This window comes from Sphaeramia orbicularis, chromosome 18 (genome assembly GCF_902148855.1).
Source record: "Sphaeramia orbicularis chromosome 18, fSphaOr1.1, whole genome shotgun sequence".
Lineage (NCBI taxonomy): Eukaryota > Metazoa > Chordata > Actinopteri > Kurtiformes > Apogonidae > Sphaeramia > Sphaeramia orbicularis.
The window spans coordinates 15,250,555-15,263,611 of NC_043974.1; positions in this window are offsets into that span (position 1 = coordinate 15,250,555).

Consider the following 13,057-nt stretch of genomic DNA (forward strand, 5'->3'; position numbering starts at 1 on the left):
ATCGGGCATCGGCTATGATACTAAGTGAATGTACACGTATTCGTACTCATAAAAGTAATCTGATACAAATGCACCGATACCATTTACGGCCGTGTGACATTCACAGTTCAGTGCAGCAGGTACGAGGAGGAGGAATAATGTGTGGAGAGTGTGAAGAGTGTGGAGATTTAACCAAATAAATGACTGATAAAAGTAACGCTGACTGACAGTAACGTTACAGACACAGACAGACACGGACGCAGCGTTCTGTCCGTCCTCTGCGTACATTCCATCTGTTTTCCAGGGGCTGGCGGATGAGTACCCAGACAGAGAATACCAGTGGGAGTACGGAGTGGTGCGGAAGTGAAAACGAAACGTATCACTCATTTCTCTTTTCTCTACCTGCTGAAGCTAAGCTGTTAAACCTTACCAGTGAAAATGCTGCAATATTAGTATCACAGTAGTGTTGCCTCTGTCATCTCCATGTTTGTTATTACTGACTTTATTCTTCTCAAAAAACTTTACTTTTCTTCGTGGTATTTGTCCAGTATGGGTCATTCAGAGCAGCGCCCCCTGGTGGATTAATTGAGAAACGCTCATTCCAACACATTAAATGTCAGTAGCAGCACTTTGTTCCAGTCAGACTAATGACAACGACAATAAAGCACATTTACAAAAGGAACTAAGAACTGGAATGGGATTATTAAGTACTCGTATCGGTACTCGGTATTGGCAAGTACTCAAATGTAAGTACTCGTACTCAGTCTGGAAAAAAGTGGTATCAGTGCATCCCTAATAAACATAGACCTAAACCTAGACCTAGACATAAACATAGACATAGACCTAAACCTAGACACAGACATAGACATAAACCTAGACTTAGACATAAACATAGACCTAAACTTAGACATAGACATAAACATAGACCTAAACCTAGGCCTAGAGATAAACATAGACCAAAACCTAGACCCAGACATAGACCTAAACTTAGACCTAAACCTAGACGTAGACCTAGACATAGACCTAGACCTAAACCTAGACCTAGACATAGACCTAAAACTAGACCTAAACTTGGACCTAGACCTAAACCTAGACCTAGATCTAGACCTAGACTTTATTTGTCAGTCCAGATTTACATCTAAAACTGAAATTTTGATGCAGCTGACTCAGGAGGCAGCTACAATAAATAAAACAGACACTATGTATACACGACAGAATAAATATGCACATCGAAACTGTGTATCCAGTAGAAAAAAATATGGTTCAGCAATTACAAAAAAGACACTAAGAAACTAACAATCAAGTAAAATGATCTGTAGTGTACAGTTACATTACACACTGGAGCAGTATAACAACAACAACAACAATAATAATAATAATAATAATAATAATAATAATAATAATAATAATAATAATAATGTCAATAATTAATAAAAGGATACACAGTGATAGATACTATATAGTTCTGCAGTGACATAAACAACAGTGGTCTGGTTTTATGTTGACCAGTGCCCACACAGAGTACAAGCTGTATGATGTTTGTCCAGGATAAAGTTTTATGGATTTCTCAACAGAAAACAAAGTGCATCTCTGGTCCAAAATGTCACTTTGATGAGAATAAGATGTCCACAGAGGATCTTCAAGTTTCTTACTCTTTCCCTTTTTACCATTTTCTTGCTTCACTGCCTCCTGCTGTTATCATCTCCTCAAAGCATTTTCTCTGTTATTTATTTATTTGTTTATTACCTTCACCTATTTCCTTTTCTCGGTTCCCCTCCGCCCTCTGTCAAAGTCGCTCAGCATCAGTTGAAAACAATCAAAGGTGAATTTTAATGGAAGAAGAATTAAAATGTCCCCCGAGAGCTTCAACAGCCCAAAGTCAAACCAGGCAAAAGAGCGATTACCAATTGCATTTCATTAACGTCTGCCTTAAAGGGCATGTGTTAATCTTCTGGTAGTTTGGTTGTTTCCTCTACGGGGATGTTTTCGTTTTCGACATCTGGATGAACGACCTGGTTCTGAACAGTTGACATGAGGCGTGTGCAAATATGTGATTGGGTGACATTTTGCAAATAATACAATAAATGCAGCCCGATAAGAGCGAGGCTGCTTTACCCTGTAATTAACAGGCTTTTGACGTTCACCCATAAAGACCCAAACATCCACTGACGACCAAGGTTTTAATAGTTTTGGATTTTTCATTATACTGTAAAAAAAAAAAAAAAAAACCCTGTTGTTTTTACAGAAAAAAACTGGCAGCTGTGGTTTCCAGAACAATACTGTAAAAAACACATCCAACTGTAAACATATTTACAGAGTAACATGTAGATTTAACATTTTAAACATGTAGATTTAATATCTTAAACATGTAGATTTAACATTTTAAACATGCAGATTTAACATTTTAAACATGTAGATTTAACATTTTAAACATGTAGATTTAATATCTTAAACATGTAGATTTAACATTTTAAACACGTAGATTTAACATTTTAAACATGTAGATTTAACATTTTAAACATGTAGATTTAATATCTTAAACATGTAGATTTAACATTTTAAACACGTAGATTTAACATTTTAAATATGTAGATTTAATATTTTAAACATGTAGATTTAACATTTTAAACATGTAGATTTAAAATTTTAAACATGTAGATTTAACATTTTAAACATGTAGATTTAATATTTTAAACATGTAGATTTAACATTTTAAACATGTAGATTTAACATTTTAAACATGTAGATTTAATATCTTAAACATGTAGATTTAACATTTTAAACACGTAGATTTAACATTTTAAATATGTAGATTTAATATTTTAAACATGTAGATTTAACATTTTAAACATGTAGATTTAACATTTTAAACATGTAGATTTAACATTTTAAACATGTAGATTTAACATTTTAAACACGTAGATTTCATATTTTAAACATGTAGATTTAACATCTTAAACATGTAGATTTAACATTTTAAACACGCAGATTTAACATTTTAAATATGTAGATTTAATATTTTAAACATGTAGATTTAATATTTTAAACATGTAGATTTAACATTTTAAACATGTAGATTTAATATTTTAAACATGTAGATTTAACATTTTAAACATGTAGATTTAATATTTTAAACAATCTAGATTTAATATTTTAAACATGTAGATTTAACATTTTAAACATGTAGATTTAACATTTTAAACATGTAGATTTAATATTTTAAACAATCTAGATTTAATATTTTAAACATGTAGATTTAACATTTTAAACATGTAGATTTAATATTTTAAACATGTAGATTCAATATTTTAAACATGTAGATTTAACATTTTAAACATGTAGATTTAACATTTTAAACATGTAGATTTAATATTTTAAACATGTAGATTTAACATTTTAAACATGTAGATTTAACATTTTAAACATGTAGATTTAATATTTTAAACAATCTAGATTTAATATTTTAAACATGTAGATTTAACATTTTAAACATGTAGATTTAATATTTTAAACATGTAGATTCAATATTTTAAACATGTAGATTTAATATTTTAAACATGTAGATTTAACATTTTAAACATGTAGATTTAATATTTTAAACATGTAGATTTAACATTTTAAACATGCAGATTTAACATTTTAAACATGTAGATTTAATATTTTAAACATGTAGATTCAATATTTTAAACATGTAGATTTAACATTTTAAACATGTAGATTTAACATTTTAAACATGTAGATTTAATATGTTAAACATGTAGATTTAACATTTTAAACATGTAGATTTAACATTTTAAACATGTAGATTTAATATTTTAAACATGTAGATTTAACATTTTAAACATGTAGATTTAACATTTTAAACATGTAGATTTAATATTTTAAACATGTAGATTTAACATTTTAAACATGCAGATTTAACATTTTAAACATGTAGATTTAACATTTTAAACATGTAGATTTAACATTTTAAACATGCAGATTTAACATTTTAAACATGTAGATTTAATATTTTAAACATGTAGATTTAACATTTTAAACATGCAGATTTAACATTTTAAACATGTAGATTTAACATTTTAAACATGTAGATTTAACATTTTAAACATGTAGATTTAACATTTTAAACGTATATTTAACTGGTAAATGGACTGCACTTATTTAGCACCTTCTCCACCTTCATGGTGTCCAAAGCACTTTCCAAATCCACCAGGTTCAACTGGGAGCAATTTAGGGTTCAGTGTCTTCCATGGACACTTGGACATATCAGTTGGAGCCAGGATTCGAACCACCAACCCTTTGGTTATTGGACGAACCACTCTACCAACCCATTAATGTACAAGTTTAAAATGTTACATTGTTAAATGTTTACTTTTTTATAACTTTTATAGATAGATAGATAGATAGATAGATAGATAGATAGATAGATAGATAGATAAAATACTATTAAAAAAATAATAATAATAATAATATAAAAAGCAAATATGCCATTGCAATTTTACAACTTTTTGGTTGTTAATTCTACAGTCATTTTTTACAGTGTTTAGTTTAGTTTTATTTAGTTTTGACCATTTTTCCTCTAATTCAGTTAGTTTTAATCAATTTTTAAAGCAGGTTTACTAGTTTCTATTAGTTTTCATTATTTCCTAAATGCTTAGTTTTAGTTTTAGTTTCTTTATATCTTTTCTCTTCTTCACCGTCGTATTCAAATAAATCCTAGACAGGACTCTGCTGATTTCTCCCACCTTTAGTCTCCATGTTTCCAGGTAGAGTGGGGACCAGAAGACGACTGTAAACAAGAAGTGACGGACCGTTAAATATCATATGGTGGCAGCAGCTAAAATTGCTTGAGGGAAATAAATCAATTTTACATCCATCCGACATTGACAAAGACAAAAACGAGAGGAATTTTATCCAGAATTTTTATCCATTTTAGTTAGTTTTGTAAACACACAATACAGTTTCAGTTAGCTCTCTTTTTTTTCTTTTAATTTTAGTTTTTATTTATTTCAGTTAACGAAAATGCTTTTACAATTCTAGTTTTCGTCATTTCGTCAGTTTAACCTTGCCAACGACCAAAACCATCTACGGATCTAAACTGTTTAATACCCGTTGATCCATTAATCCTATCAATACATGTAAATAATTGGAGTTTTTTAAGGCATGACCCGGAAATGGTTTGAAACGACTCATTTTGTGTATCGTTTCGTCCGGTTTACTTGTCAACAGTGGCTGAGGTCATATTGATGTGTCACTACTGTGTGCCCCAGTGTATGTGCATCAAATAAACAAAGGCGACTATATTTAAGTTTTCATGGTTTTCCTTCAGATTTAGTTGAGAAGAAGAAAAGCGTGGTCGCAATTCATCGAGATGAGGGGCTGAACTTCAAAATCCAACCAGGGAGTACGTTCGTGTGTAACAGGTGTGATATACAGAGGTATACAGAGTACACCTACTTATTTTTCAGTCTTTATTGTGTATACCCACTTCTAAATCCCCCTGATGCGCACCATTCAGTAGTATCTGAGACAAACTGCCCATGTTTTCCCCTAGGATGGTGAAGCCATGACCCGCCCTACTCTGCCTCTAATTGGCTAGTACTTGGTACCTTCACTGATTAGATTGGTTAACTTTAGGCATAAGGACTGATGAGCCAATCAAAGGCAGAGTAGGGCGGGTCATGCCAAGGAAAATAATGCTAACTTAGTGCTAGAGGGCTTTGCTTAGTGCTGGCCACCTTTTTTTATTGTACGTTGTTTTTATTTATTTGATCTCATTTATTTATTTTATTCTTTTACTTATCCATGCTGCTACACTGATGAATGGTGGAACACTGAACACTTTTTGTCTTGTCTTGACACTCGAGCAAGTACCTACCTAACAGGTTCACTGTATGTTTTGTTGTAATGCCAAATGCAATCACTATGTCTGCAAAACAAATCTACCCACGGGTATAAATAAAGTAACCTTGAACCTCTGAAACCTGATTGGACACCTCAGGTGCCAGTGCCACCCCAGCTGATTGACAGGTTTGCGAACAGGAAAAGTAGAATTAAACATCTTTCAAATGAGTGACACATACCAAGAGAACCTACTTTGATGGAATACATAATTCTGAGGTAAGTTTTACGGTGGTTTCTAAATGAGTCACGGTTTTAAACTACTGGTAATATGACTGCACGTTTAGAGTGTCACCAACTTAAACTGTGTGAGTAGGCTAACGTTATGAAAGGCTAATGGTATGAAAGGCTAACGTTATGAAAGGCTAACGTTATGAAAGGCTAATGTTATGAAAGGCTACTGTTATGAAAGGCTAACGTTATGAAAGGCTAACGTTATGAAAGGCTAATGTTATGAAAGGCTAACGTTATCCTATGTTTGCCTCATGCTGAATACATTTACATTCATGAAGCTACTTATGTGAGCAGTAGAACCTACAAACTGCTCCTGATCAAGTCCTGATCATTTTATAATAGTGAGCAAATACTACTGATGGATTTTTAGGTAAACTAAATTGAGTAGTCTGACATGTCTGTCTAAAACAAGATGTTTTTCTGGACTACTTAAAAAAAAAAAGGGCAGAAATTGAGAGTATACCCACTTCTCCAGGGACCACTACACCACTGCTCGTGACCCTAGAGAGGATAAAGCGGGTTCAGAAAATGAATGAATGAATGAATGAATAATGAAAGTTTCAATTTTGTATCATATTTGATACAACAGGTCTCAATGCTCAAGTGGTATTATTTTTGAACAAACAAAAACATAATATAACACAAACATGTCTAACAAATTGGTAATTCCTTTTCAAAATTGTCAAAGTTCTTCCTCCTTCCTCATTAATGACAGTCTTGTAGTGTCACTGGAAAGGCCTCTGGTGAATGAATTCCTCCCCCCTGGTGGATTATCTGTGTATTGCATGTATCTAATTGTATACATCAGGTTTTTCATGAAAAAAATCACATTGCACTGATAACGTAGAGGGCTTCAAACCTCATGTATCAAATATGATATATTAGGCATTGTAGGGTTAAGGAAGGTTAAATATAGAGACAAATTTGGGAACTGCTACTAAAGTACCACTGAGTCCTTTTGGGTTAACACACAGTTAACAGGAGGAGAAATAAAATGGATCTCTTGCCTGTTTTTTTTTTTTTCCTCCAAACTGTGTTCCACATTGACACTGTTGCTGAATGTCAAGACAGAGATTCATGGAGAATTCAGAAGAACCAGCCTTCAGCAGTACTTCTGATTCAGTGTGCACTGACAGGCAGAAGTAGGAAAACATGAACCATCCCTGTACGATGCAACCCAGAGATATTCAAGACGCACTTTCACTGAGACACAGTTTAGAGGAAAATATCACTGAACTCATTCTTTGTCCATTATCTACACACTTAGTTTATTATTCTGTCATTTCATTATAAAAGAGCCTCTGTGTGTGTGTGTGTGTGTGTGTGTGTGTGTGTGTGTGTCTGTGTGTGTGTGTGTGTGTGTGTGTGTGTGTGTGTGTGTGTGTGTGTCTGTGTGTGTGTGTGTTGTTGACATGTGTACATGGTTGCTATGTGAGTTTTCACTGTTTCCAGGAAAACGAATACAAATGAAGGAGACAAAAAAGCAGCACCAGAACAGATAGATTTACCAAACAGAAGATGGACTCCTTTCTGTTTAAGGAGGGACTACATACAGGGAATAGAATAGAATAGAATAGAATACAATACAATACAATACAATACAATACAATACAATACAATACAATACAATACAATACAGCAGAATAGAATAGAATAGAATAGAATAGAGCAGGATAGAATAGAATAGAATAGAATAGAATAGAATAGAATAGAATAGAATAGAATAGAATAGAATAGAATAGAATAGAGCAGGATAGAATAGAATAGAATAGAATAGAATAGAATACAATACAATACAATACAATACAATACAATACAATACAGCAGAATAGAGTAGAATAGAATAGAATAGAATAGAATAGAATAGAATAGAATAGAATAGAATATAGCAGGATAGAATAGAATAGAATAGAATAGAATAGAATAGAATAGAATAGAATAGAATAGAATAGAATAGAATAGAATAGAGCAGGATAGAATAGAATGGAATAGAATAGAATACAATACAATACAATACAATACAATGCAATGCAATACAATACAGCAGAATAGAATAGAATAGAATAGAATAGAATAGAATAGAATAGAATAGAATAGAATAGAGCAGGATAGAATAGAATAGAATACAATACAATACAATACAATACAATACAGCAGAATAGAGTAGAATAGAATAGAATAGAATAGAATAGAATAGAATAGAATAGAATAGAATAGAATAGAATAGAATAGAATAGAATATAGCAGGATAGAATAGAATAGAATAGAATAGAATAGAATAGAATAGAATAGAATAGAATAGAATAGAGCAGGATAGAATAGAATGGAATAGAATACAATACAATACAATACAATACAATACAATGCAATGCAATACAATACAGCAGAATAGAATAGAATAGAATAGAATAGAATAGAATAGAATAGAATAGAATAGAATAGAATAGAACAGACCAGACCAGAATACAGCAGAATAGAATAGAATACAATAGAATAGAATACAATACAATACAATACAATAGCTTTATTTTCATTGCATAACCACCACTGTACAGTATAATGATATTTGGTTTTCTGTTCAGTGACGGTGTGAAAATAATATCTTGTTAATGTGTAAATGTCTAGATATGCCCTTTTTTTATCTAAATGAAATGATAATATGTCATTACAAAATGAAAATATTTGGTCATGATTAGGAAAATATCTCATCTACATGTAAATATCTTGATACAATGTGAGAAATAGCAAGAAATGTCAAGTTATAACATGAACATATATTGGTATAACATGATTTTATTTATTTATTTATTTATTTATTTATTTATTTATTTATCTATTTATCTATCTGCTTAGCTACCTACCTACCTACCTACCTAATTTCAGAGCTGATATCTATCCATTTTAAGTGGAAAAATATCATAATATCCTGAAAAATATTGGTTACAATGTGAAAATAATATTTTGTCAATGTGTAAATGTCTAGATATACCTTTTTAATTTGTTTAAATCTAAATGAAAATGAAATGGCAATATATAGGAGTTAGTACTGGATTACATAACCATTGTTTTTGATGACTGTTCATGGTCTAATCATTTTTTTCCACGACTGCATCTGTGAAATAAGTTGGAAAAATCACAGATGAGTCATAAGTACAATTACTGACTCATTGCTAAAAAAAAAAAAAAAAAAAAAAAGAGATAAAATGCAGGCTCTGAAATGGAGTCAAAGTTTAAAAGTAAAAAAAAAAAAAGGTTTTTATATCACCCCTGATCTCTTTATATGACTTACTGTGCAAACACGTCTCCAAACCATATCAAAGCCAGTGCAGACGGTGTCCCCTGGGGCGTCCTCCATCACGTGTCAGTCGTCTTTTCTTCATCCACCTCTTATTGCCCACGCCACACATCACCTGTCTACCCTTCTATACTCCCACTATCCTTCTACAATCTGCACTCACATGTTCCTTCATTCTCTTTCACTGTGATCTTGGAGTTTTTCTGTGCAGAGTTTGACAGTCAGGATGTTTTTCCCAATCATCCGCTGAAGAGCAGCTGCATCTGATGGGTTTTTTTAACCCCCATTTTGGATTCTTCTCAAGTTTAACCTCTCGAACCCCCCGGCTTATTTTGGAGCAAAAACATCCAAAATGGTTCCAACTTCTGAACTGTTTTCAATGCAAGTACGAATGAGGTCTGGACCCCTGTACTCAGCAACAGAAAACCAACGTATCGTTAGCCTCGTAGCATAAAAGCCGAACTCGTACACAAATGGACAAAAGTATTGGGACACGTTGAATTTAGGTGTTTCTTTTCTAACAGGGGTCTGGGATACAAACATTATGAAAACATTATTATTAATATTGATGTTTATATCGCTATCTTACAGTTGTAGCCATGATGTGTCCCAATATTTATGTCCATATAGTTTAGAAATATCAATATTTCCTTAAAGTTTAATGAGAGATTTTTCTTCTTAAGTGAGACATGAAGGAAATAGATGCTTAGATGTGGTAGAAAATTATTATTATTATACATTATACAGTTAGAACACGAAAAATATTTTACAAATTTAGAGGAAGAATATTTAAAATCATAGTCATGGATTTAAAAAAAATCCATGTTGAGAAAAATGTGGGCATTTTGGAAGCAAAGATAACATTTTAAACCAATTCAGTGATATTTATGACAATATAAAACTATATTATGACATTTGTCATCATTGTTTTGTATCCCAGACCCCTGTTAGAAAACACTTGAATTCAGTGTGTCCACATACTTTTGTCCATATAATACAGGGGTGTCAAAATTATTTTAGTGGCCACATTCAGGCCCATTTGATTTCCAGAAAAATAATTAACATAATAATCTGTAAATAATGTCAAGTCCAAGTTCTTGTCTTTGTTTTAGTGCAATAAAGAACATGAAATTATGAAAATCTTTCCATTTACAAACTAATCTAATTTACCTACTAATCCATTTACAAACCCTCCTTTCACAAAAAAGGTGTGAATAACCAGAAAAAAATGAAATTTCTTTAGTAAATAAATAAATAAATAAATAAATAAGAGCAGCTGCATCTGACAGTTTTTTTTAACCCCCATTTTGGATTCTTCTCAAGTTTAACCTCTTGAACCCCCCGGCTTATTTTGGAGCAAAAACATCCAAAATGGTTCCAACTTCTGAACCGTTTTCGATGCAAGTACGAATGAGGTCTGGACCCCTGTACTCAGCAACAGAAAACCAACGTATCGTTAGCCTCGTAGCATAAAAGCCGAACTCGTACACAAATGGACAAATTATTGGGACACGTTGAATTCGGGTGTTTCTTTTCTAACAGGGGTCTGGGATACAAACATTACGAAAACATTATTATTAATATTGATGTTTATATCGCTATCTTACAGTTGTAGCCATGATGTGTCCCAATATTTATGTCCATATAGTTTAGTAATATCAATATTTCCTTAAAGTTTAATGAGAGATTTTTCTTTTTAAGTGACACGTGAAGAAAATAGATGCTTAGATGTGGTAGAAAATTATTATTATACATTATACGGTTAGAACACGAAAAATATTTTAGAAATTTAGAGGAAGAACATTTAAAATTATAGTCATGGATAAAAAAAAAAAAATCAATGTTGAGAGAAATTTGGGCATTTTGGAAGCAAAGATAACAATTTAAACCAATTCAGTGATATTTATGACTAAACCAACAAACCTAATGTTGTACATTTTCTGACCTGTTCATATTCCCATAATGCACTAGGGTCATTCCATGGCAATTCAACCAGTGGTCCACACATGACCCCCTCAGAAAATTGGAGCTGGTCAGTTGACCCAATTTCACCAGGGTCAGTGACATAAATGGAGCTCAGAAAAGCAAATTTGCAAAATTTAAAAAAAAAAAAAATTTTTTTTTCAAAGGGCTGTATCTCCTAAACTATTACAGATATGACATTCAAATTTTGGATGTGTTCGTTTATCTGGTAGGTGAACAAGTGTGAATTTTTTCAGAATTTTCTGAGGGGGTCATGTGGGGCACTTTCTGAAATCTGGTTGATTTGGGATGGAATGACCCACTAGTGCAGGGGTGTCAAACTCATTTTAGTTCAGGGGTCATATTCAATTTGATCTGCAGTGGGCCGGACCAGAAAAATAATAACAGAATAACCTATAAATAATGACAACTCCAAATTTTTGTTTTTGTTTAAGTGTAAAAAAACATTAAATTATGAAAATACTTACTTTTATATATATATATATATAAAAAAAAAGACATTTAAATTAAAAAACGTAAGAAAATTTTGTGCAATATTAACAATATTATTCCTCAACTTATCATTTCTACATGTGCGTTATGGATCAGATTTACAAAGATACTAAACACTGAGGAACAGGCAGAAAAATTGTTAAAATTGTGTTTAATTTTCTTTAGACGTTTCAGGTTGTTCATATTTGTTCAGGTTATTCACATTTTAATGTTACAGGATAGTTTGTAAATGTAAATATTTTCATAATTTAATGTTATTTTTTGCACTAAAACAAACAAAAAAAATTAAGTTTTTAATTCTAGATTTTTTTTGGTTTAATTCAAAATTTCTTTACTTAATTGAAGATTTTTTTTTTTTTTGCTTAATTGAAGATTTTTTTTACTTAATTGGAGATTTTTTTTTTTCGGTTTAATGCAAGATTTTTTTTAACTTAATTGAAGATTTTTTTTTGGCTTAATTCATGATTTTTTTTAATTTAATTGAAGATTTTTTTTGGCTTAATTAAAGATTTTTTGTTAAATTTGAAATTTTTTTTGGCTTAATTGAAGATTTTTTTTTTTTTTTTGCTTAATTTTGTTTTGGGCTTAATTTTTTTTGCTTAATTTTTACTTAATTGGAGATTTTTTTGGCTTAATTCAAGATTTTTTTTAACTTAATTGACAACTTTTTTTTTGCTTAATTCATTTTTTTTTTTTTTTACTTAATTGAAGTTTTTTTTTTTTTTTTTTGCCTTAATTCAAATTTTTTTGCTAAATTTGAGATTTTTTTTTTTTAGCTTAATTCAAGATTTTTTCCTTACTTCAAGCTAAATTATTATTTTTTGCTTAATTCAATTCAAGACTGTGGAATTTTTGCACTTGGCACAAACATCCCAGGGGCCAAACTGGACCCTTTGGCGGGCCACATTGGGCCCCGGGCCACATGTTTGACACCCCTGCACTAGTGGATAAAGCTGGGTGTGGTCCTCCTGTTCGTGTCTGGTCCTGTTGGTACTCACAGTTGTGTTCTTTAAATCCACTCGTCCGTCTTCCTTCACTGCCTTTTGTTTTAGTTTGATCTGACGTCTCGGTCGGACTCGGTGTCTGATGGACCCACCTCTGTCTCCTTCCTCATCTGTGTGATCTTGGACTTCAAAGCCACCGCAGAAGGTGAAGACATTTCTCAAATATTCA